This window comes from Tachypleus tridentatus, chromosome 2 (assembly GCF_004210375.1).
Source record: "Tachypleus tridentatus isolate NWPU-2018 chromosome 2, ASM421037v1, whole genome shotgun sequence".
NCBI classification, from domain to species: domain Eukaryota; kingdom Metazoa; phylum Arthropoda; class Merostomata; order Xiphosura; family Limulidae; genus Tachypleus; species Tachypleus tridentatus.
The window spans coordinates 105045864-105071379 of NC_134826.1; the positions used below are offsets into that span (position 1 = coordinate 105045864).

Consider the following 25516-nt stretch of genomic DNA (forward strand, 5'->3'; position numbering starts at 1 on the left):
AAACAGCCTTTATGTAGCTTTGCGCGAATATGCGAAAAGAAACAAATGTTTAAGGTAATGTTTCTCTCGACATCAATCGATTGTAAAAATGTAAGATCTCTCGATCCGACTTTGGGACTACCTGTGTTTCAGGATCCTCCAAGTTTGGTCTAAAATATTCTGTCCTTAATACAGGTTTCTTAGAAGATTGTGTAATTGTATTTAAAGTCAAAGGCTTGGAGTGGCTCTTTTTTTCTTCTTCTTCATTTCTTTTTCTGTTTCACAAATCTGACGACGAAAAAAATACATCAAAATTGTCATTACGTCAACGTTAACTTTGCTCCATGCAAACGTTATCACAATTTCCTCTGTGTTATCAAAATCAAATAATAATCATTTATACACTAGCAACGAAATTTAAAATTAAATACTGAAGAAAAATACAGAAGCCCATGACACTATGTGGGAGGAGCGTGCTTTACAGGCTGGTGTGGTGTGACACGACAATAAGACTCGCAACATTCTTTAACAAATACTACTTTACTAACCTTTTACACATTTACAGGAAGAGCACAGAGCATTTCAACTATACACTGGTGAAGACGAAGCCATTTCTTCTGACAAATATCTATTGTCTCTAAGGTACAGCACACATATTAACTTATTGTACAAATTTTGGTATTTGTTATCCCAAGGCTACAAAGTATATTATTAACACTAACATATTTAAATATCTGGTATATCTATGCAACAGTCTACATTCTTCTTCTTCATGTGTCAAATCTGCGGCAGACATCGACGACCATGTTAATAATACATTATTAACACATTAAACATGTTTTAAGTATCAGTTATTTCTATGCTACAAAGTACATTTTATTTTAAAATGCGGTAGATATGAAATCCTTATTTAGAATGATTATAGAAGTTATTGACGATGTTTTTCTCTATTATATACATTAGTCATAACTGTCACTGGCCACGTTTTGATGTATCATTTACATTACTCATAGCTATCACTAACTGAGATTTACTGTATTATATACATGTGTCATAGTTATCACTGACCTTGTTTTGTAATACAATTTACATTTGTTACAACTGTCACGAACCATATTTTACCGCATTAATTCATTATTCATAAAAAGAAGTACGTTTGTTGTATTATTTATATTTTTCATACCTGTTATTAACCGCATTTTAATGAATGGTTGACACTGGTCGTGTCTATTACTGAACACATTGTACTGTATTATTCACTTTAATCATAGTTGTCAGTGGCCACGTTCTGCTGTTATTTACATTAGTCTTAGCTGCCACTAAACACGATATAATAAATATATACACAGGTAATACTTTTCGCTAACCATATTTTGCTGTATGACTTAAATTTATAATTTCCGCTGACTGTGTCTTGCTGCATTATTTACATTCGTTATAGCTCTATCACTGACTACTTTTACTGTGTTATTTACAATGGTCACAGCTGTTACTGGCCATGTTTAGGTGCATTATTTACATTGATAACAGACTCGCATGGCCAGAAAGTTAAAGCTTTCGACTTACAATCTGAGGGTTGTGGGTTCGAATCCCTATCTTACCAGCATGCTCGTTCTTTCTGCCATGAGGGCATTAAAATGTGACGATAAATTCTACTGTTCCTTGTGAAAATTGTAGTCCAAAAGTTGACGGTGGGTGGTGATGACTAGTTGCCTTCCCTCTAGTGTTTCACTGCTAAATTAGGGATGGCTAGCGTTGATTGCCCTCGTGTAGCTTTGCACAAAACTCAAAATAAACAAACAATACTTTTATGACAATTGTTATTTACCACGTTTTGCTGTAATATTTAAATGGGACACAGATATCATTGACCAGTTTTTTTCTGTATTATTTACAATGGTTGTTGTCGTCACTTTCCATGTTTGGTTCTGTTATTTAACTTAATTGTAGCTGTAAGTAACAATAATATTCTGTGTCATTTACAATTGTGTTAGATGTCACAGAATATATTTTGTCGTATTATTTAAAAAAGTTCACAGCTGTCACTGATTATGTGCTTTTGTATTACTTACGCTGGTCCTAACTGTCACTGATTATGTTTCGGTATTATTTTCATTGGTCACAGCTGTTACTGACCGTGCCTTACTATAACAGTTAAATTAGTAACAGTTGTCACTGCCCATGTTTTGGTGTATTATTAACATTGGGCACAGCTGTCACTAACCATATTTGCTCTATTGTTTACACTGCTAATAATTTCAGTCACTGTATTTTGCTATATGATTTACATTGGTCATAGCTATTAGTGACAACGTTTTACTGTATTATTTACACTACCTGGGGTACTCGTACCTTGGACGGAAGTTATGTAAATTCATTATTAATGAAAAGTTATTTTAAGATATGTTGTTTCCTTGATATATAATTTAAAAAACAAAAAACCAGCAAAACACAAAATGTGAAACGTAAATTTGTATTATCTTCTGACGGACCCGACAAATCTTCAGGTCAAGTTTGGTGAAGATCCATCAACAAGGGCGAAGTAGCGGGAAAAAACAACAAAAAGAAACACGTAAAAACACTCATAAAACCCTTAAATTGCAGAAGTGAAAATTTGTATTTGTTTCCTCAAGGACCTAATGAACTTCCATACCAATTTTGGTGAAAACCCATCCAACTCTGCGAAGCATTTACACGGACATACAACATACAGTACTATTATATTTGTATAGATGGCGGCAGTGTATTAGATCAGCATGTATCGTATTCATTAAGTCATATCTGCGCCCTAAGAATGGAGAAAAATAAAGTTCTCTGTGACGGGAAACGAGGCGAAACGGGATAATCGTGACCCCTATTGCAACTCTACATGCTCATAGTATAAAGATTTTGCGAAGTTGGGGGGGGGGGCGCACATCGGTAATAAAAACGTTTTTTTCCAGTATCATATAAGTGCTATATCACACTATACGACTTGCTGTATTACTTACACTGACCTTGTTCTGTTGTATTATTTACACTTTTTATAAATGTCACTGATTGTGTTTTGTTCTATTATTTACTTTAGTCATAGCTGTCACTGATCTTGTTCTGATGTATTATTTACATTACTCATAGCTATCAATGATCTTATTTTGCTCTATTACTTACATTACTCACAGCTATCACTGATCTTGTTCTGCTGCATTATTTACATTACTCATAGCTATCAATGATTTTGTTCTGGTGTATTATTTACATTACTCATACTATCACTGATCTTGTTCTGTTTTATTATTTACACTTTTTATAAATGTCACTGATTGTGTTTTGTTCTATTATTTACTTTAGTCATAGCTATCACTGATCCATGGTATTCAGAATTCTATCTGACATATTTAATAAATATAAGATCTGTAACTCGAGTACTAAAAAAAAAAAAAACAGATCTGTAACTCATATATTCAATGGTATAAGAAATCTCTAACCCAAGTATTCAATAACACATTAGAGTTTTTCTCAAGTATTCAATGACATTAGATTGGTATGTGAAGTGACTCAAGTATTCAACACCAAATCAGATTTCTAGTTGAACTATTCAGTGACAATTCAGTTCTCTAAATCTAAAATTCAGTGGAATATCAGATTTTTAACTCAAGCATTCAGCAACAAATTACATGTCTAAGTTATGAATTGAAGAAGAAATCAGATCTCAATCTCAGGTATTCAAAGATATATTAGATTGCTAAGACAAGTATTTGATGATATATTGGGTTGCTGAATTAAGTAACTAATGACATAGTACATTTCTAATTCAACTATTCTCTGGTATGTCAGATTTCTAGAACACATAATCAATAAGATATCATATTTGTAACTCAAATATTTTATCTCTAGCTCAAGTATTCAATGACAAAACAGATTCGTATATGAAGTCTTGACTAACAAATCAAATCTCTAGTTCAAGTATCCAATGATGTATGAAATCACTACTTCAAGTATTCAATACCTCATCAGATTTCTAGCTCAAATATTCAATTACCTACAAAAATGCTAAGCCATATATTCAATAGTATGTTAGATAGCGAAGACCAGTATTGAAGGGCAAATGAGAACTATAACTCTCTTATTCAATAACATATCATATTTGTAACTCAAGTGTTACGTATCATAAGCTAAGTAAGGTATTCCGCGAGGAATAAAATGTCTATCTCAAGTACTCAATGATGTGATATTCCTAGGTCAAGTAACGCAAATATTTCAGTGCATCAGATCGAGACCTCAACTATTCAACGGCATATAGCATCTATAACTAAAGTATTCAACGAAACATTAGGTCTCTAACTCAAGTATTTTATGACATATCAGCTTGCAGAATCACATATTCAATAGCATTTTAGATCGCTAACTCAAATATTCAGTAACATGCCAGACAAGTAAAGCATTCAATGACACATCAAATATCTGACTCAAGTATACAACAATATAAAGCAGATTACAAAGAAAAGTAATTCAAATATTCAATAATATATTATATCACTAAATCGAGTATTGAATGAGTTATCAGATCTTTAACTTAACTATTCAATAACAAATTAGGCCTATAACTCAAATATTTAATGGCATATGGTGTCTCTAACTCAGATATTCATTCTGATATCAGAATACTAAATCACGTATTCAATAATATATAAAACCTTTTACTCCAGGATCAATGACAGGTCAGGTTTCTAAGTCAAATATTTAATGACATATCAGATCTCTAACTCTGGTATTTTATGACACATTAGATCGTTAACACAAGTACTAGAACATATATCACACATCTGTCGCAAGTATCACATACTATATCAGATCTGTAATTCGAGTATTCAGTGATATATCAGACCTCTAACTCAAGTATTCAAAGATATACCCGGTCTTTAATTGGCCTACGAAATTACTAAGTTCTATATTCCGTACCGTATTACATTGCAAAGTAAAGTAATCAATGGGAACGTAGATTTCAAATTCTAATAATTAATAACCAAACATGTCTATAACTCTAGTATTCAGTGTCATATTAGATCGATAATTCAAGTATTAAATCATATATCAAACATTAAGTGGAGTAATCAATGACATACGAGATTGCTAAGTGTTAATTAATTCATGTAACAGATCTCTAATCCATATGTTCATGACATATAAATCTCTAACTAAATATTTAATGGCGTATGAACTCTATCTCAAGTATTTAGTGTCATATCAGATTGCTTAGTCATGTATTCACTGGCATCTAAAATATCCTAGTCAAGCATTATATACTAGATTGTTAAGCCAAGTAACTGAAATTTGCGTTGATATATACGACGTCTAACTCAGGCGTTTCATAATATACTCTTCAAAAAAAAGAAACGCAAAAGGTAAAATTTGAGACAAATTGGTAGCATGTTTATTCCGGGTAGTTCTGTATGACATGTGTGAAACTTTGCACATTCACTGCTGAACATCCAAAGTCTGCAAAGGCGAAGTCCACGCTCACTAGGTGAAGTATAACGTCACTCAACGTCAATAACGAGTATGTCCCCCCGTGAGCATCAATAACTGCTTGGCATCTCCCGCTCATGGAAGCGATGAGATGACGAATCACATCTTGTGGAATGGCTGTCCACTCAGCCTGCAAAGCTGCTGCAAGCTGAGGTAGAGTCTGCGGTTGAGGTTGTCGCCGTCGCAGACGTCGGTCCAACTCGTCCCAAAGATGTTCGATGGGGTTTAAATCAGGTGATCTGGAGGGCCAGGGAAGAACGTTGATGTTGTGGTGTCTCAAGAAGACAGTGGTGAGTCGGGCTGTGTGAGGACGGGCGTTGTCATGTTGAAAAACGTCGTTGACGTTCACCATGATGGGTTGCACATGGGGCCTAAGAATCTCGTAGACGGTTGCATACGGTCTGATCGGAAATCCTACGCAGCCCTGGTATGGTTGAGGCAGTAGACGTCGCAGTGGTGGTCCTATCCCGAAGGTGACGTAACCGGATGTTGCGATCTTGTGCGGGCGTGGTCACACGAGGTCTGCCAGATCGTGGACGGTCACGAGTTGATTCATGTTGTTGGTGACGATTCCATAGCCTAGTGATGGTGCTTGGGTGGACATTCACAGCTCTGGCAACATCTTATCGAGATTCGCCTGCTTCCAGGCGACCAATGGCGTTGTTGCGTTGTTCTTCAGTCAGTCTTGGCGTAACTGTATTGCGTGTCGGCGGATTAACACTGAGCTATGGAAACCGAAAACCCGTCACTTTTTATAGGGATTTTGCACATGTTGCACTTGCAGAACATGCAGATCTCTCAAACAAATGTATTGGACACGCATGCGTTTTGGCGAAAAATCCGATGTTTTCCTCCGTTTTCAAAGTGCACAACTTTTATTGTCATTTTGGTCTGACAATCAGTGCCTTAACACGTGTAACATCATATACTCTGAGCTTGTAACGTTATTACATATATTTCTCTTTAAAATAACGAAAATATCCCTCTGCGTTTCTTGTTTTGAAGAGTATATGTTGTAGCCAGGTGGTTAGGGTGTTTGACTCGTAATCTGAGGGGCGGGAGTTCGAGTCCCCGTCGCACCAAACATGCTCGCCCTTTCAGCCGTGGGGACGTTATAATGTTATGGTCAATCTCACTATTCGTTGATAAAATAGTAGCCCAAGAGTTGACGGTGGGCGATGATGACTAGCTGCTTTCCCTCTGGTCTTACACTGCTAAATTAGGGGCGGCTAGCGCAAATAGCCCTCGTGTAGCTTTGCGCAAAATTAAAAAATAACTATCAGGTCATCCCTTAAGTAATGTCCGATTTCAGGTTCAGAAAAAGTGAAGAGATTTCAAACGCTTTTAATGTTATTTAATCAATAATGTATATTCCATCGTTATTAATTACTTCATTCCAACGATTCACAAGATTCTGAATGCTATATTAGGTTTGGAGGAAAAGAATGTAGAGAAGGTAGTTTTGACATCTTCATGTGTTCCAAGCTCTTTTCTACCAAGATAGTTTTGCAAACTTTGGAATAGATGATAATCAGATGGGGCAAGGTCTGGAGAATAAGAAGGATGTGAAATTTTTTCTCAGTCTAGCTCTTCAATCTTTGCAGATGTGATCCTTCCTGTATGGGGCCGTGCATTATCCTGGTGTAACACAACACCTTTACGATTGATCAAAGCAGTCCTCTTTTTCTTTCAGTGCAACATTCAAGCGCTCTAACTGTTGACAATAGAAGTCTGATGTAAGCATTACATTGAGTGACAGCAACTCAAAGTGAATCACACAAACAAAATCCCACCAAATGCTTAACAAGACTTTCTTAGGGTGGAGGTCCCTTCTGGGCTGTGCTTTAGCCAATTTACCTGAGCTAAGCCATTGTCTGCGGCTCTTAACATTTTTATAATATATCAGTTCTTATCTCCAGTCACTAACCTGTCCAAAAAGGTGAGTTACGTTCGCGAGAGTGCAGAGAAGTGCAAATATCCATTCTTGCTTTAAGGTTGGCTTCTGTCAAATAATGGGGGACCCATTTTCCAACTTTTGACACCTTTCTAAGCTGTTGCAGATGACGGTGAAAATTTTAGTGGGTTTAATTAAATTTCTGTGATAGTTCTTCAACTGTTACAACACAATCTTCATCAAGTGCGGCCAGCAGCAAGCCGTCACTACACTCAACAGGACAACTTGAACGTGGCGCATCACTTGAGCTGTAGCCACATGATCTGAATTTCTGAAACCACCTTTGACATTTTCTTTCATTGAGAGACTCCGCGCCATAAACACCTTGAATGTTTGGTGTAGTTTCTGCTGCACTATTGCCTTTGTTTTTTTTTAATTCATAAAGAATTATATCCCTAATGTGCTCCTTAGACACATCCATCTTCATAAGGGTTTATTTGATTAATGATCTGAAAAAGTGGAGTTGGGTTAGTTTCTTTTATTTGTCTGAACATTTTTATACACGTGCTACTACATATTTTAGTTATTAAAGCCTGCTACAAGACAGAAATGATGATGCACTTTCTGTATTAAATTTTCGGACATTACATATGGAATGAACTGATATAATATGTTAGATCGCTAAGTCAAGTATTGAATGCTATATAGGTTTGCACCAAATATTCACTGACATATTAGGGCTGTACTTCAAGTACTGAATGACATTTCAGATTGTTCAGTCAAGTAACTGAAGTATTCAATTACATCAGATCACTAACGGAACTATTTAATGAATGTCAGATCTCTAGAAGAAGTATTCAATGAGTTATAAGATCTCCAATTCAGTGGCATTTCAGATATCTATATCAAGTATCTAATGATATATCAGATTACTAATTCAAGAATTCAGTGGCATAACAGATCTAAAATTCAAGTATTTAGTGGCAAGTGTCATTTCAATGATCATTCAGGTCTAATAATCAGGTATTTAATGATAAAATAGATCTCAACTACTGAACGACACATCACACCTTTAACTCAAGCATTAAATGACATTTTAGCTATCTAAGTCCATATTCATTAACAAATAAGATTGCCAGATCACGATTTCATTGACGTATCAGATTACTAAATCAAGTATTGATTGACAAATCGAATTTTTATCTAAAGTATTTACTGTGAGATTGCCAAATCATATATTCAATGATAGATATGATATCTACAATGTAAGTATTCTATGACATGTTTTATCGTTAATTGAAGTATTCAATGACGTATCTCATCGCTAAGTCAAATATTCACAAATATTTCAGATCCTTATCTCAAGTGTATCCAATGGTAGATCACTAACTCAAGTATTCAATTGCATAACAGATCTCTAACTCGGATATTTATTGATGTATCTAATCCATAACTTAAGTATTTAGTGTTACATTAGATGGCTAATTCAATTGTCCAATGACATATTTGGTATCTTACTGCAGTATTTAACGATATGTAGTTGCTAAGTCACGTAACTCAAGTATTCAATGGCATATCAGATTAGCGAGTCAAGTTTACAGTAATGTATTGTATTAGATCAATAACTTAAGTACTGAATAAAATGTCAGGTTTCAAACCCAATTATTCAATGACGTATCAGATCTCTAAAAAATTACTTCATAACATATCAAAGTTATAGCTTAAATATTAATTGACATATTAGAGTGGTATCACAAATATTAAACGACATAACAGCTCTTTAACACAACTATTCACTGGCATAACGTTACTAAGTCAAGTAATTCAAGTATGCTATGATGTATCTAATCTCCAGCTCAGATATTCAATAACATACCAGATTTCTTACTCAGTGATTCAATGATACACGGCATCTCTAACTCAAGAATCTAAAGACATCTTAGATCTTTATGTCAAGTATTCAATGACAAATCACATCACTTAGTCAATTATTCAAAAATATATAAAAACTACTAATAAAGTATTCATTATCATATTACGTCGATAAATACTGAACGACTTATCATATCTCGGTACTCAGTGGCATATCAGATCTGTAGCTCAAGTATTCAATAGCATGTCAGAATTGTAGCTTGGATATAAGTATTAAATAATAAATGCAAGTATTCAGTAAAAATATAATTTTCTGACTCAATTATTCCATGACAAAATAAATCTATAGCTTAAGAATTGAATAATAAATGAGATATGCAAGTCAGGTATTAAAGGCATATCAGACCTCTGTATGTGTGTTTCTTATAGCAAAGCCATGTCAGGCTATCTACTGAGTCCACCGAGGGGAATCGAACCCTTGGTTTTAGCATTGTACATCAGTAGACTTACCGCTGTACCAGCGGGGGACATAATAAAACATACTTTATCGCTAATTAAAGTATTCAATGACGTATCTCGTCACTAAGTCAGGTATTCGCAATATAAAATTTCGAAGTTATATATTCAATTATATATAAGACTGCTAAGTTTAGTAATAACAAATCAGATGTATAACTTAAATATTCGATGCCAATTCAGATCTTTAACAGATATCTCTGGTAAGTATTCATCGAAAACTCAGAGGTCTCGCTCAAGCATTCAGTGGCATATTAGTTCTCTAAGCCATGTAATCAGTAAAAAACCAGAGTGCCATACCATGTATTTAATGGCATATTAGTTCACTAAGGAAGTGTTCAATGACAAATCAGAACTCTAGCTCCAAGTATTCAACAAAATATTGATCTCTAACTCAGTTATTCCCTGTGACGTTATCTTGCTTAACCATTTATATATCTAATTAAATTATTCAATGACATATGAGAAGTATAACTCTAGTATTCATTGAAATATGAAATTGGTGCGCCATGTATACAGCAGGGTATTAGATTGTTAACTCAAGTAACCTATGACATATCAGCTTTCAAACTTTGTTTTCACTGAAATATATTTCCAGTATTCAATGGCTTATTACATCGATAGTTCAAGTATTTAATAAAGTTTCTGTTCCATATCTCAAGCATTCAATGATTTATCAGATCACTATCTTAAGTATTTAATGATATACAAGATTTCTAATTAAAGTATTAATAGACATTAGATTTCTAATTAAAGTATTAATAGACATTAGATTTCTAATTAAAGTATGCAATGAGATATTACATCGCTGGCTGAAGTATTCAATGACAAATCAAATGGCTCAATCGTATATTCAATGGCATATTAGTTTACTAAGTCAAGTATTCAATGACAAATCAGATCTCTAACTCAAACTTACAACAATAAATGACACATTATGTCAACTCAATCATTCAATATCATATTAGATCGTTAATTCAAGTATTCAGTGACGTATATCTTCGACAAATATCCAATGACTTATGAGATTGTTAAGACAAGTATCTCAAATATTCAATGACATATTAGTAATGTTCAATAACATGTTAAATCGTTGAGTAAAGTTTTCAATGACATATCAGATTTCTAACTCAAGTGTTCAATGACATGAAACCTCTAACTCAAATATTTAAGGGCAGAAGTAACCTATGGCAAATCAAATCTTTAACTCAATTATTCTATGCAAGCAAATATCTTGCTACGCCACTGAATGACATATCAGGTCTATAATGCAACTATTCAATGACGTATTAGATCGTTATGTCAAATATTCAATGCTTTCTCAATTCTCTAGCTCAAATATTTAATAACATATATTTGTTTGGAATTATACACAAAACTACATAAGTTTCTAATGATGTGAGTCAGCAGGCATTCCACTGTGCTATTGGGGCCAATGACATATCTCTTCCTCAAGTATTCAATGTCATATCAGATTACTAGGTCATGTATTCAACGAAAAATGAAATATTTAGTCCAAGTATTACATGACTTATAAGATCCCTAACTTAGGTGTTCAATGGCATATCAGATCCATTATTCAACTTTTCACTGATATATTAGTTCATTAAGCAAACTACTGTGTGGCATGTCGGGTAGCTTAGTAAAGTATTCGGTTACACTGCACAACTATTGTTTTGAAAAGTTTTGCTTCCTGAAAAGTTTTTGCTGATTGTGACAGGTATGCACAAATATACTTTTGGTTTTGCTTCATCACGTAGGAGCTCTGAGAAATAGACAGTTAACTGTATACCGGCAATAACGTATTTAATTACGTTTATGTTTCTAATACGCTTTTAAGTTCAACATAATTAGAAGTGTTTTGCTCCTGACTTTCGTTTGTATTCAATGTCCGGTGCATCACGTTGCAGTGTCCAACAGTAGTCAGCAAGCATCGACGGATTCCATTTGCCCTAATATCGTTTTTCCATTGTAGCAATGTCCTGGCGAAACCAAGATTTCGATGAAACGGTACGTGATGGACAAATTTGGATGTGATTTTTCGTGATCAGCAGCCAAAAATCTATAAGGAACACCCAACAGTGTTCAAGAAGCTAAAACTTTGTTGTGCAGTGTTACACTTCAGAAATCTAATTCAAAGTGAGCAGAATTCTAGCTCAAATATTTACTGGACTGTCTGATCTTTAACCCTAATATCGAATGACATATTAAATCGCTAATTCAAGAACTCAATGGCAAATTAAATCTCTAGCAATAATATTAAAAGACCTATAATATTCATTGCTAAATTATGTAATGAATTATAAATTATATTCCTATGTGAAGCGTTAAATAACAAATCATATCTCTAACTCAAATATTCAACGACAACTCAGAATGCAAACTAAAGAATCTAACCTATAAGAAACCAGTGTGTGTGTGTGTGTGTCATGTCACGTTTGATTTCTCGAAACAGAAGGAGTCATAAAAGTCAAAATGCATTTATCCAGACAGAATAGTTCGTTTACTGTTTGCATATTATGATTTTACTGATGTGCGGGAAACCTTATAAGTGTAGTAGTGTTGGTACAATAAGCCTAAAGTAAAGACGTAATGTGGGATCACCTAGCCTAGAGCCAAGTGCACCCAATTTTTCGCGAAAGTAAAAATATCGATTCAGTTTAAAACTTAAATAATTTCTTAAATGAGCTATTTTCTGTTATATCACCAATGTTTTGAATATAAACAAACCTCTTTAATTAATGGAAACTCTAAACTAAGGAATCAACAAATAGTTTTCCATGATGAAGTAATTCGTGATGACGAGAAACCCACTTGAAGTAAAAACATATCTCAATATGACTGGTATGGGTATTAACACTTTTACCAAAATAATGTTGAGAACAACGTTTCGACCTTCTTAGGTCGTCTTCAGGTTAACAAAGAGTTAGCAACTGGCCGATCTTGAAACATAAATAGTTTTCCAGTTTTGTTGTCTATGCATTTCATTTTATACTTTCGGCACATGCACTAACAATGATATTTGGTTATACGAGGTCTGTTCAAAAAATACGCGGACTGTTTGAATTGCGCGGCTCGAGTTGGTTCCAGGGGAATTCGCTTGGTGATTCGCACAGATCAGCTGATTACGACGCCATTTCCCGATTGCAGATATCTTCATTTGTGTATTAGCTACGCGGTTTTAAGTAAAGTGCGATTTTTTCGTTTGGCGGATTTCAGAATGAATGACCTGAAGGAACAACAACTTGCTGTGGAATTTTGTGTTAAACTTGGAAAATCTGCGACTGAAACTTTTGCTATGCTTAACATGGCTTACGGTGATGTTGCTGTGAAGCGTACGGCATGTTTCAAGTGGCATGAACGTTTTAAGGATGGTCGACAGTCCATTGAAGATGATGAGCGTCCTGGACGTCCTTCCACGTCAACTGACGACCCAAACGTCGACAAAATCAACACCCTGGTGCAGGCAAATCGACGTCTGACTGTCAGGGAGCTTGCTGAAGAGTGTGGGATATCAGTTGGATCTTGTTACGAGATTTTGACCGAAAAATTAAAGATGCACCGCGTTGCTGCGAAATTTGTGCCTCAGAACTCGTGAGTTTTGGCCAAACACTCGATCACTGTTCTTCCCCACCTGACCTTGCTCCTTGCGATTTTTTCTGGTTCCCCAAACTCAAAAGACCCTTGAAAGGAAGAAGATTTGAGACGATTCCCGAGATTAAGGCAAATTCGACGAAGGAGCTGGAGGACATTACAAAAGAAGCGTACCAGGACTGTTTCAACAAGTGGAAACACCGTTGGGATAAGTGTGTGCGTTGGGGAGGAGAGTACTTTGAAAGGGTCCCAGACCTGTAACTTCTAAATAAAGTACATTTTGTTTTATGACATCAGTCCGCGTATTTTTTAACAGCCCTCGTATTTTTGCTGTAAAGCAACATGACATATAAGCCAATTGTCGGAAAGTAGTCTTTCCAAAATGCACTAGTTTTTCTATGAATTATGAGTGGTTAATCTGATTTTTACAATAATTTTCTATGAATACCCAACGAATTCATTTAATGAATGATCTTAATTTTGATTGGCTCACATAAGAATTTACCACCATGTGATTCCTCGACTACACTTTTCTGTCTTTTTCTTGGTCAAGCGTGATTTCACACAGTTTATTTATTTCAGTTAGCTATGAAATATGAGGTTAGGGTGGTAGTACTTGCCCCATTATCTTTGGCAAGCTACACGTTGGTATAATGATAAAACAGAACTCTATCTCATGTATTGAATATCACATCACATCAGTAAAGTATTGAATAAAAATTTAAATCTAAAATACATGTATTCAATAAAGTAGTAAGTCAGGAACTCAACGACACATCAGATCCTTAAATACAGTATTCAATGACCTAACATATTGGTAAGCTATGCATTCAATAATATACTAGTTCATTAAGTACTTAATGAGAAATCAGATCTCTATTTCACGTATTTACTGACATATCCAGACCATAATTATAATATCCACTGTGGCATTATATCGTTCACTCATGTATTCAATGAAAAATTAAATCATTAAGTCAAAAACTCAATAAAACATCAGATATTTCAAGTATTCAACCACTACCAGATTCCTAAGTTATATATGCAATGGTATGTTAGGTCGCTTTGTCAATTATTCAGTGATAAATTAGATATCTAGCTCAACTGCTCAATGATGCATTAGATATGTATTTCAAGTAATTACTTACCAATCAGACCTTAAATTCAAGTATTAAATGGCACATTAAATCAGTAAGTCAAGAATTCCATAAAAATCATATCTCCATCTCAAATGTTCAGTAACTCAACTGTTCACTGATGTACCAGATCTGTAACTCAAAAATTGGATAACATATCAGACCATCAAGTCAATCATTTTATAGCTTATTATATGAAAAATCAATCTCCATCTTAACTATTCTTTGTCACATCGGATATCTTAGTCATGCATTAAATGTTAAACCAATGTCTAATTCAAGTATTCAAGGATATATGAAATTCCTGAGTCAAGTAACTCAAACACTCAATTACGTATAATATCTCAAACTGAAGTATTTAATGACTTAAGCTCTTGGACTCAAGTACTCAATGAGAATTGAACTATCTAAGTCATATATTCAATAACATATCATAACTCTATCTCAAGTACTGAATAACAACTCAGATCTCCACATTAAGAATTCAGTAACATATCAGATAATTAAGACATATTCAATTACAAATCAGGTAGCTGAATCATGTATTGAAAGACATATTAAACATCTAAGACAACCATAAAACGATAAATCAGGTCTGCATTTCAAGTACGTAATGACCTATGGAATTGCTAAATTATGTATGAAATGAAATAATATATTTCTAACACAAGTCGGTGTGTTTTCTTACAGCAAAGCTATACTGAACTCTCCCTGAATATAACAGAACCCATGATTCTAGTGTTATAAATTTGAAAACTTGCTTCTGTCCCACTCTGACCTCTAACTTAAGTATTCAATGAATATCAAATCTCAAGTTAATGTATTAGGTCATATAATATCATTTATCTCAAGTTTTCAATGACATTTTGAGTGCTAAGTTGTGTATTCAATGATAAATTAGATTGCTGTGACAAATATTCAATGACAAACAGTATTACTAATTCAAACATTCACAAATGTATCAGATAACATATTAGATGGCTGTGTAAAGTTTTTAATGAATAATCTATTTCTTACTGAAGTATTCAATATAATATTAGTTTGCTGAGTCAAGTATTCAACTGCACAATAACTTGTTAATTTATCTCAAGTATTTGATGGTATATCATATCTTTAACTATTCAATCACACATAAGGTCTTTAAGTGAAATATTCAATAACACCTCTGACTCAAGTATTTGATTACATATAAAAAATCTAAAGTATTGAATAACATAATCAGATCTCTAACTCCAGTATATATTAACATATTAGATGGCTAAGTCATGTATTCAATAACCTATGGCATTGCTAATTCATGTATTTAATAACATATTAGATTTCTAACTTACGTATTTAATGTCATATGAGAGTGCTATATACACTACATGGCTAAAAGTATGTGGACACCCCTTCTAATTAGTGGGTTTGGCTATTTTAGCCACACCCATTGCTAACAGGTGCATAAAATCAAGCATACAGCCATGCAATCTCTAAAGACAAACACTGGCAGTAGAATGGGTCATACTGAAGAGTTTAGAAAATTTCAACGTGGCACTGTCATAAGATGCCACCTTTTGAACAAGTCAGTTCATCAAATTTCTTCCCTACTAGAGCTGCCCCACTCAACTGTAAGTGCTGTTATTGTGAAGTGGAAATGTCTAGAAGCAACAACAGCACAGCCATGAAGCAGTAGACCATGCAAGCTCACAGGACGGGGCCACCGAGTGTTGAAGTGGGTAAAAATCGCCTGTCCGCACTTGCAACACTCACTACCAAGTTCAAACTGCCTTTGGAAGCAATTCCAGCACAAGAACTGTTTGCTGGGAACTTCACAAAATGAGTTTCCAGAGCCGAGCAACCGCACACAAACCTAAAATCACCATGTGCATAAACCAAGCGTCAGCTGGAGTGGTGTAAAGCACACTGCCATTGGAGTGGAGCAGTGGAAATGCATTTTCTGGAGTGATAAATTGCACTTCACTGTCTGGCAGTGTGATGGACAAATCTGCATTTGGCAGATGCCAAAAGAACACTACCTGCCTGAATGTATAGTGCCAACTATAAAGTTTTGTTGAGGAGGAATAATGGTCTGGAGTTGTTTCTTCATGATTTGGGCTAAGCTCTTTAGTTGCAGTGAAGGGAAATCTTAATGCTACAGCATACAATAACATTCTAGAGAATTGTGTGCTTCCAACTTTGAGGCAACAAATTGGGGAAGGCCCTTTTTTGTTTCAGCATGACAATGCCCCCATGCACAAAGCAAGATCCATAAAGACATGGTTTGCCAAAGTTGGTGTGGAAGAACTTGACTGGCCTGCACAGAGCCCTGCCCTCAACCCAATAAAACACCTTTGGGATGAAATGGAACATCAACTGCTAGCCAGGCCTTCTCACATGACATCAGTGCCCAACCTCACTAATGTTCTTGTGGCTGAATACAAGTGAATCCCCACAGCCATATTCCAAAATCTAGTGAAAAGCCTTCCCAGAAGAGTTAAGGCTGTTATAGCAGCAAAGGGGGGACCAACTCCATATTAATGCTCATGGTTTTGGAATGAGATGTTTAACAAGCACATATGGGTGTGATGGTTGGGTATCCATATACTTTTGGCCATGTAGTGTATGCATTCAATGACAAATCAAATGCTTAAGTCAAATAGTAAATGATACATAATACCTCTAACTAAAGAAATCAATCTTAAGTTATCTATCTGAGCTATACAATAACATTAACCCATTGACTACTGATTTGCTGTATATGGTATGATTCGTTTCTGGCAGATGAAGGTGAGTGCCATATACAATGTACAGACTGTGCAAGTTCTGCACACATTTAAAACAGCTGCAGTAAAAGGGTTAATTTGGTTTGATTTGAGTTACAAAGCTACACAATGGCTATCTGCACTAGCCATCTCTAATTTAACAGTGTAAGACTAGAGGGAAGGTAGTTAGTCATCACCACCCACCCCAACTCTTGGGCTACTCTTTTAACAACAAATAATGGGATTGACTGTCACATTATAATGCCCCCACAGCTGAAAAGGCAAGCATGTTTGGTGTGATAGGGATTCAAACCATTGACCCTCAGATTACGAGTAGTGCCTTAACCGTCTGGCCATGCCAGGCCAAAAGGGTTAAATTGCTAAATCAAGAATTCATTGATAATTCATATTAATAACACAAGTATTCTCTGACCTGTGAAATTGCTAACTTATATATATACAATAATATATTATGCTGTTATTTATTTAAACTACAAAACCATATTTTGGTTCTATGCTGTTATTTAGAATTACATTGGGTGGAGTCTAAATAGGAATTTGTAGTTTGAATAAATAATGTCTACAGCATCTCAGGCCTTGTTTTTTTTATGATTCTTATTTGCAAATTTACAATTGTTTATTTATCTTTTTTCTGGATTTTTTATGTTCAATTATGGGCAGAGGATTACTTTATACATTGTAATGATAACACACATAACTAATAGGTTGCCAAGATGGTTCATGATAATTTATTGTCGCTATTGGTTATTTTATTGCATTAGTTAAAGATGTAAAATTTTAAGCTGCAGCTGCAGATTCCCATGAAAATTTGTTTAAGAATATAGTGAGCACTTACAGCTTTGAGTAACTACATTCTTTGTATATAATGCATAACAATGAACAAATATATATCTAGACTAAGACATAATTTCCATTAAGCACAACAACACAGGTGTCAAACTCAAGTGTTCATTGATAAAACAATATTTAATCCAAGTATTCAATGAGAAGTATGATATCTTACTCAAACAGTTACTGACAAATCAAATCTCTCTCTCATATATCAAATAACAAATCAGACGTTTAACTCAAAGATTTAGTGACATGTCAGATGGTTAAATCATGTACTCAAAGATAAATAAAATTATTGAATAACCTATTCAATGACATATTAGGTTGCTAAGTCGAACACTCAATAAAAATCATGTATTTAATCTAGTATTCAGTGGCCTATGATATTTATGCATTTATTGACAAATTAGATTGCTAAGTTAAGAAATCAATAATAAAAGTGTTTGCTAACTGAGATATTCAATAACAAGTCATGTTTATAATTCAAGTATTCCATGGCATAATAAATCGTTAAGTCAAGAATTCAATGTGAAATCATGTCACTGACTCATTCACTAAATTATGAGACTGCTAAGTTATGTTGTCCATGATACATTTTGTGGCTATGTTAAATATTCAATTAAATATCAATTTTTAAGTCAAGTATTGTATGCCATATAGGATTTCTAAGACATGTATTCACTGTAAAAGGAAATATCTGACTCAAATATTGAATGATATGTCAGATTTCAAGTATTCAATACTATATCATATCTACAGCTAAAGTATTCAATAATATATCAGACTCATAAGTGACTAAAGTATTCAGACAGATTTATAACTTAAGTACTCAGTGACATATCAGATCTCATAACAAGTACCCAAAGTCAGGTTTCTTAGTGAATAAATTAAAATCTGATCTCTAACTCAAGTACCCAAGAACAAATCAGTAATTAAACATAACTGTTCAATGACAAATAAGATATCCTACTTAAGTTTATACAATGCCAGATGTGATACTGTTAACATTATCTTTTTAAACAACAAACCCATATTTGGCTACATGATATTACTTAGAATTACGTTTCTTCTCTCAAGAATTCATTGACAAATCAGATCTATATTTCTTTTCAGTACAGCGACAAACAAATCCCTAACTCTGATATTTAATGACAAGGTAAAGCTATAATTCAAGTACTCAATGAAATAACAGATCTCTAACTCAAGTACTCAGTTACATATTAGCTCACACTATAAAAACTTCAGGTAACTACCCCCAAATATTTAATGCCATATCAAACTGCTAACTCAAGAATTCAATGACAAATTGTATCTCTAACCGAATTATTCACTGACCTATTAGATTGGTATTTTATGTAGGCAGTATCATGTAAGATGGCTAAGTATTGAATGAGATTTCAATTTCTAATTCAAGTATTTAATGTCATATACCTTACTCAAGTTTCTGAGTCATACGTTCATTGAAAATGAAATGTCTGACTCATGTATTAAATGACATATCAAGTTGCTCATTCTTGTATTTAATGACTTATTAAATCTTTAATTCAAGCATTCAATGTCATATCAGATTGTTAGGTGATTTATTCAATGGCAAATAAAATATATAATGCACATATACAATGACATATAATACCTGTAACTCAAAAATTGAATGACATATAAGATCTCTACCCCAAAAACACAACTAAATATATCTCTATCTGAAGTATTAAATGCTGTATCAGATTCCTAAATGAATGAACTTAACTGTTTAATAAAATACCATATTTCTAATTGACATACAAGTTTTTTAGTTCGAGTATTCAAAGATATGTCAGATATGTTAGGTAAGAATTCAAAGATGAATCAAATCTCCAGCTCAACGATAAATCAATTTTTAATTCAACTGTTCAACTTAGATTTCTAGCTCAAGTATTGAACGATCTATCGCATTGCTTTAAGTATTCAGTGATGTATTAAATCGCTAACTTATACATGCCACTAATTCAATTATTAAATGACATATCAAATTGTTTAGCCATGTATTCAATAACATCTCAGAACGCTTACTCGGGTATTCAGTGGCATATCATACTGCTATGTCCTGCATTCTTTAAATATCAAATCGCTATCTAATATATCTTGTTGTTTAAGGTGAAAATCTGCTTAACTTAAAAGCAACATAACAACAAAACATACGAATTTTCAGCTTGTTCTCAGTAGTATACACACCCATCCAACGCAACAATTTTCAAAACATTTCCTTATAACTAACGTATTGTACACTCATAAAATCGATGTTATCAAATATTTACTAAATTCACTTAGGTCCTTATTTAGTTCTAGCTATTTTTGTTACTCTTAATCGCGTGTAAATAGCACAGGATATTTCAAACAACACGGATATCAACAATGTAACCATGGAAACTCACATAACTGTTCGTCGAATCACAGAATGAGAGTGATCACATGAACTGACGTGAAATATTGTATTTTGTTTTCACTTTGCAAAGCCTGTCGTATCCTTTTCCGCGGGTTCGAATCCCCGTCACACCAAACATGCTTGCCCTTTCAGCCGTGGGTGCATTATAAAATCACAATCAATCCTACTATTCGGTGGTAAAAGAGTAGCCCAATAGTCGTCGGTGAGTGGTGAATGACTAGGTGCCTTCTCTCTGGTCTTACACTGCTAAATTAGGGACGGCTAGCGCAGATAGCCCTCATGTAGCTTTGCGTGAAATTCAAAACAAACAATCCTTTTTCATAATATTTATATAAGGAAAAAATTATTTTGTAAAGAAGCAAGTTTAAATTCATTTAATACTGTGTAAGGCTCCTCAATACGATAACTGATGTATATAGTGGAGATGATAAATTAATTTTAACATAGTATAGAATACCGGGTCAAACTACTTCTGAGATGTGGTTTTAATAAAGTGTAAAATCGACAAATTAAGTCTACAACACAAACGCTAGAAGATAGATATTTATTAGATAAAAATTACATACACAATTATATGTACAAATAAAGCTTCACACACGTACGTATGGGGTGAGTTCAGCAGAATCTCCTATTTTGGTGATGTAAAACAAGTATGCATATATAGTTATAGCAAAGCTGCTTGTGGCATTTAACGTTTTATACATATTGTACATTCTTCTGATGAAACATTAGCATTTTTTGGCTTGAAATATTCACATGCAATGGCTACTGCTAACATTTTGTAAATGGAAGTCTGAAGCCGTTTTGCCACTGTCAGGTTTTGTAGGCCAGATTCTTTATAATAGGTGTCTGTGACTTGTTGGCAGTATGTTTCAACAATAAACAAACATAAGTACAGTCCACTCATTTTAAAATAATATATCAAAACAAGTCAAACGTATATAGAAATATTCGTTACACTTGTTAGTACCCATGATGACCGAAGAAGGTCGAAACGTTGTTCGCTCCTCTATTAGTGCCTTCTCTACCGATTCCAGCCATTTTTAAATATATAATATTCACAGCTTTAAATAATTCTCTTTTTCGTCAAAATCCACAAGGCGAGTTCGGTTGCTTTAGAACACGTTCAAAATTATTCTTATATCGTCTATTATTAAAATACAGTTTGTGATAGTATTGCTTTAAAAATCTCCATATGCTCTTCAATGCTAAACTTATGATCAGTGTAGAAATGCTTTTGACCCGTACTCATACCCCGACAAAACATTCTACGCAACAGTAGATATTCTGATAAAATAATAGTCAATTAAAACACCTAGGAAAATTCAGAATATAACAATCGCTTACTCGTGACATTTGAACGTCCACGTTACACAATTTGACTGCTAAACAAACTTGCCATAAACTGTTGCTTCTAAAATAACTAAATATAACACCGATGCTGTATAAACTATCCAAAACATAACGTTCGCATCAAACTTAAACTGGAACAGTCATGTATATCTAACAGTTACATATGGTTTTGGGTACAAGTATGATTTGTCGTGTCATGGAAAGAGACCAATAAAGTGACTGCGTATTTGAGATTAAAGCATTTTTTTAGGTTTTATTTTCGTAAGGAAGGGCTGAAAATTGTATGAGTGCCTGCAGGAAGGGGCAGAGGAGCAAATGCCCCCTACATTTCACAAAAAAAACAAACTTATTATGATATAAACTTAATATTCCAGTTAAATGTTTTTAGTATTTTTTTATTAAAAAGTGTAAATTTGTGTTTAAGCACACATAACACAGTATTTTAGTCTGTTGACATATACTGTAAAAGCTGATTCCATACATACTTGTTTAGCCCCACTCCTGGAAATATTTCTGTGGGTGCTCATAGAGAATTATACTAGCTGCCTACCCTCTAGTCTTACACTGCTAAATTAGGGACGGCTAGCGCAGATAGCCCTTGTGTAGCTTTGCGCGAAATTAAAAAAAAACAAAAAATGGCTGGACTTCGGCCATTTTAATTTACATAATGAAGTGCTTACGTGAAACTTGTTGCAGTGATATACAAATTGTGTGTTGCGCCAGTAAAAAAAAAAAAAAAAAAAAAAAAGCACATGACGACGAAGGTACAGTACCGAATAGCTTTGCTTTGGTTTTATAGCATATAAACTACAATGTTATGTCGAAGCTATATAATGGTCACCTCTTCATAATTTCTATATATTTTTTGTTTTCAGGCACTGCTGATGACACAATCCAGTTACCATCTCAGTCTTTCTCTCTGGCCAGCGATTAATGTAAAGCTTGTGAGGTTGACGCGATTGAGCTATATTTTGTAGTGACGACATTGATATTATGTAAATTGCTTTACTTGAGCCCCAAACTGCTTCAAGTTTTGGGCAACTTCATTTCTCCTGGACCTTCTTCACCACACTGCAATTATAGATTCATCAGAAATTTCTCGTGGTATTTCTGTAATCACCGAGCCATGCATTGATATTGGCAATTTATTGACACCAACAAATGCCAAGCTTTTAATAATCTATCAAATGCTGATAAGTGTCTCTATCTTTATAAGCATGTGGCACCACCACACGTTTATCCCACTAACTTTTCTCTTGGGTGTAATAGCAAGTTTAAAATAGCTTGACTTGACAAATAATCATAATTATATGGCCCAAAAATTGAAAGGCCTTTTTTGTAGTCCTCATGCTACCTTTCTTCAGTGAATAATATTTAGGTGATGAAACAGCACTTGTCAATAAATCATTTAACAGCTGGGTTAAAAAATAGTGATAATTTTAATCAATCACTGTAAGCTTGTTTATCATTGTGATTATATGCAGCCCGCGATCTTTAAAGGCTTTCATTGAGCATCCATCATCCAGTAAAATTGATATTAATACCAACAGTGTTCTTCAATCACGTATAACTCAAATTGTTCGTGCCATTTTGATTTTAAGAATATGTGTGTTTGTGTTTTTCTTATAGCAAAGCCACACGGGGCTATCTGCTCAGCCCACCGAGGGGAATCGAACCCCTGATTTTAGCGTTGTAAATCCGGAGGCATACCGCTGTACTAGCGGGGGGCTTTAAGAATATAAAGCTTGGCATTTCATGGTGATACCGCATATGTAAATTCTATCAAAAATTGTGATTTTTTTATTTGCTTAAAATTATGAAGTATTGAAAACTCACTTGCATCATCCCATGGCAAAAACAATGCTACACACTTATCTAAACGCTCACTAAATGGCATAATCAGTGTTAAACGATGTAAAGTACTTTGAGTAAAAGTTACTAAAGTGAAAAAACGCTGGATCATACTATATTCTTTCTGGTGAAATATCTTCTCACAACGTTAAACATTTACCAATATGTCTCTGCTTTGTAAATGACAACTGTAAAATTAGGGAAAAATTTATTAGCTTTATAAAGCAACAGAGAGCCAGAGCAACAGATACTGTATTTACAATTACAAAGATACTGAATGATGTTGGATTTTTTATAAATGAATTGCGTAGTAAAGGATATGATGGAGTATCCATTATGGCTGGGAAAAGATTTGGTATCCAAAAACCAATTCGATATATACAAAGTAAGGCCTGCGTTGGATTAGTGTGTATTTAGTTGATAATTTTGAAATGTTGAATGACAAAGTAGACTACTGGAGATAAGAAAAATGCTATTGTTCATCTAAAAAATTCCGAATTCCTTTGAATTCTTTTCTTTTGATAGCTTTATAACATTCCCTTTATTATTTGATAAAAGATTCTGTACATTTGTAAGGTCGAATACAATACATTGTTTTCGGCGTTTTCCTAATAGCAGAAACATTTTCAACAGTTCAAACAACTTGCTGCGATATTCTTTAGGGGACCTGTCTTCACAATTTAACTATTAGTATAGAAATTAATAAGATTTTTGCATTAGTTTGGGAGTCTGCAATATGAGGGTCCTGTCCGTGTGTTGCCTTGACGTTAAATAAGCCACTGCTTAATAAAACAATACTATAAAGAATTGACTTCACTAAAAGTGAACATATAAATTAATCACAGTGCATCTTCGAACACAGTAGTAACATTGTAAATAAATATATTATTAATATTAGCATGCTCCCACATTCCCGTAACATTTGCACGCTGATTGTGTTTCCCACAATGTGTTAGCTTTTAATTTTACAAATTATAACCTCCTTTCAAAACTTCTGCATACAGGCCTGTGCTTGAAACGTCGAACTTTGCTAATGTACTTATATATTTCACCATTTATTTCCTGCTGCACCTTTTGTGTGGTTGGATAATATCATTTTAAAGTAGCAGAAATTGTTATTAGAAAACAAATAAGTATCTCAGAAACATGTCTATATATGTTAAGTTTTTAAACAAAGTCTGTTTGTTTTGTTGTTTTCACATACCTTTATTAAATTTTGTTTGTTTTAGAAAGTAAAATAACATTAGGCCAGCTGATATGTCCACTGAGGGTAAAGTACTCCGGTATTTTAGTTCTAAAATATTCGATTTGAAATTATGTATACTACTACTTTTCACGGTTGGAAATCTCTGTGAAATGGACTGCTATTTGTTATATTATTTGGTAACTTACTGATGTTATACTGTATTTAGTAATTTACTGCTGTTTGTTATAATGTTGGAGTTATTTCCTGATGTTATTTTATGTTATATTGGGTTGATGAATAATTCGTGAGCGTTTTTACAAGGTAACAAAATATATTCATAAATGAAACGCTTTCGCAAAATATTTCATGTCATTTGGTAGATAAATTTTTGCTCGAATAGATGGTGTGTTTGATTTTCATATGTCTTTAATTTTTGCTTTCATTTTCAGCTCATTAAATGGAATGTCAAGTGGACAAAATCGAGCATTTTCGACACCATCTGCTTTTCGCATTTAATTTCTTGCAATTTCGTTTAAAACAATGCATACTATATACCTAGGTATTACATGAAATAAAGTATCATAATAAATGTTTTGGGTGTAATGTGTT

General features: G+C 34.0%; 1 protein-coding gene across 11 annotated transcripts in view; it reads right to left on the reverse strand.

Annotated features, from left to right (window-relative positions):
• LOC143244755 (uncharacterized) overlaps positions 1-25516 on the reverse strand; it is a 44268-nt gene that overhangs the window by 17035 nt on the left and 1717 nt on the right. For 2 of the 11 annotated variants that reach the window (XM_076490013.1, XM_076490006.1), the window contains exon 2: positions 122-267. The exons of 4 other annotated variants lie outside the window; for them this stretch is intronic. The gene's annotated coding sequence lies outside the window, so the exon portion shown is untranslated. Of the gene's footprint in view, positions 1-121; positions 268-14511; positions 14632-20273; positions 20459-20506; positions 20767-25516 lie in introns of those variants that run through there. 5 more of the 11 variants (XM_076490010.1, XM_076490009.1, XM_076490007.1 and 2 more) reach the window with 5 other exon arrangements.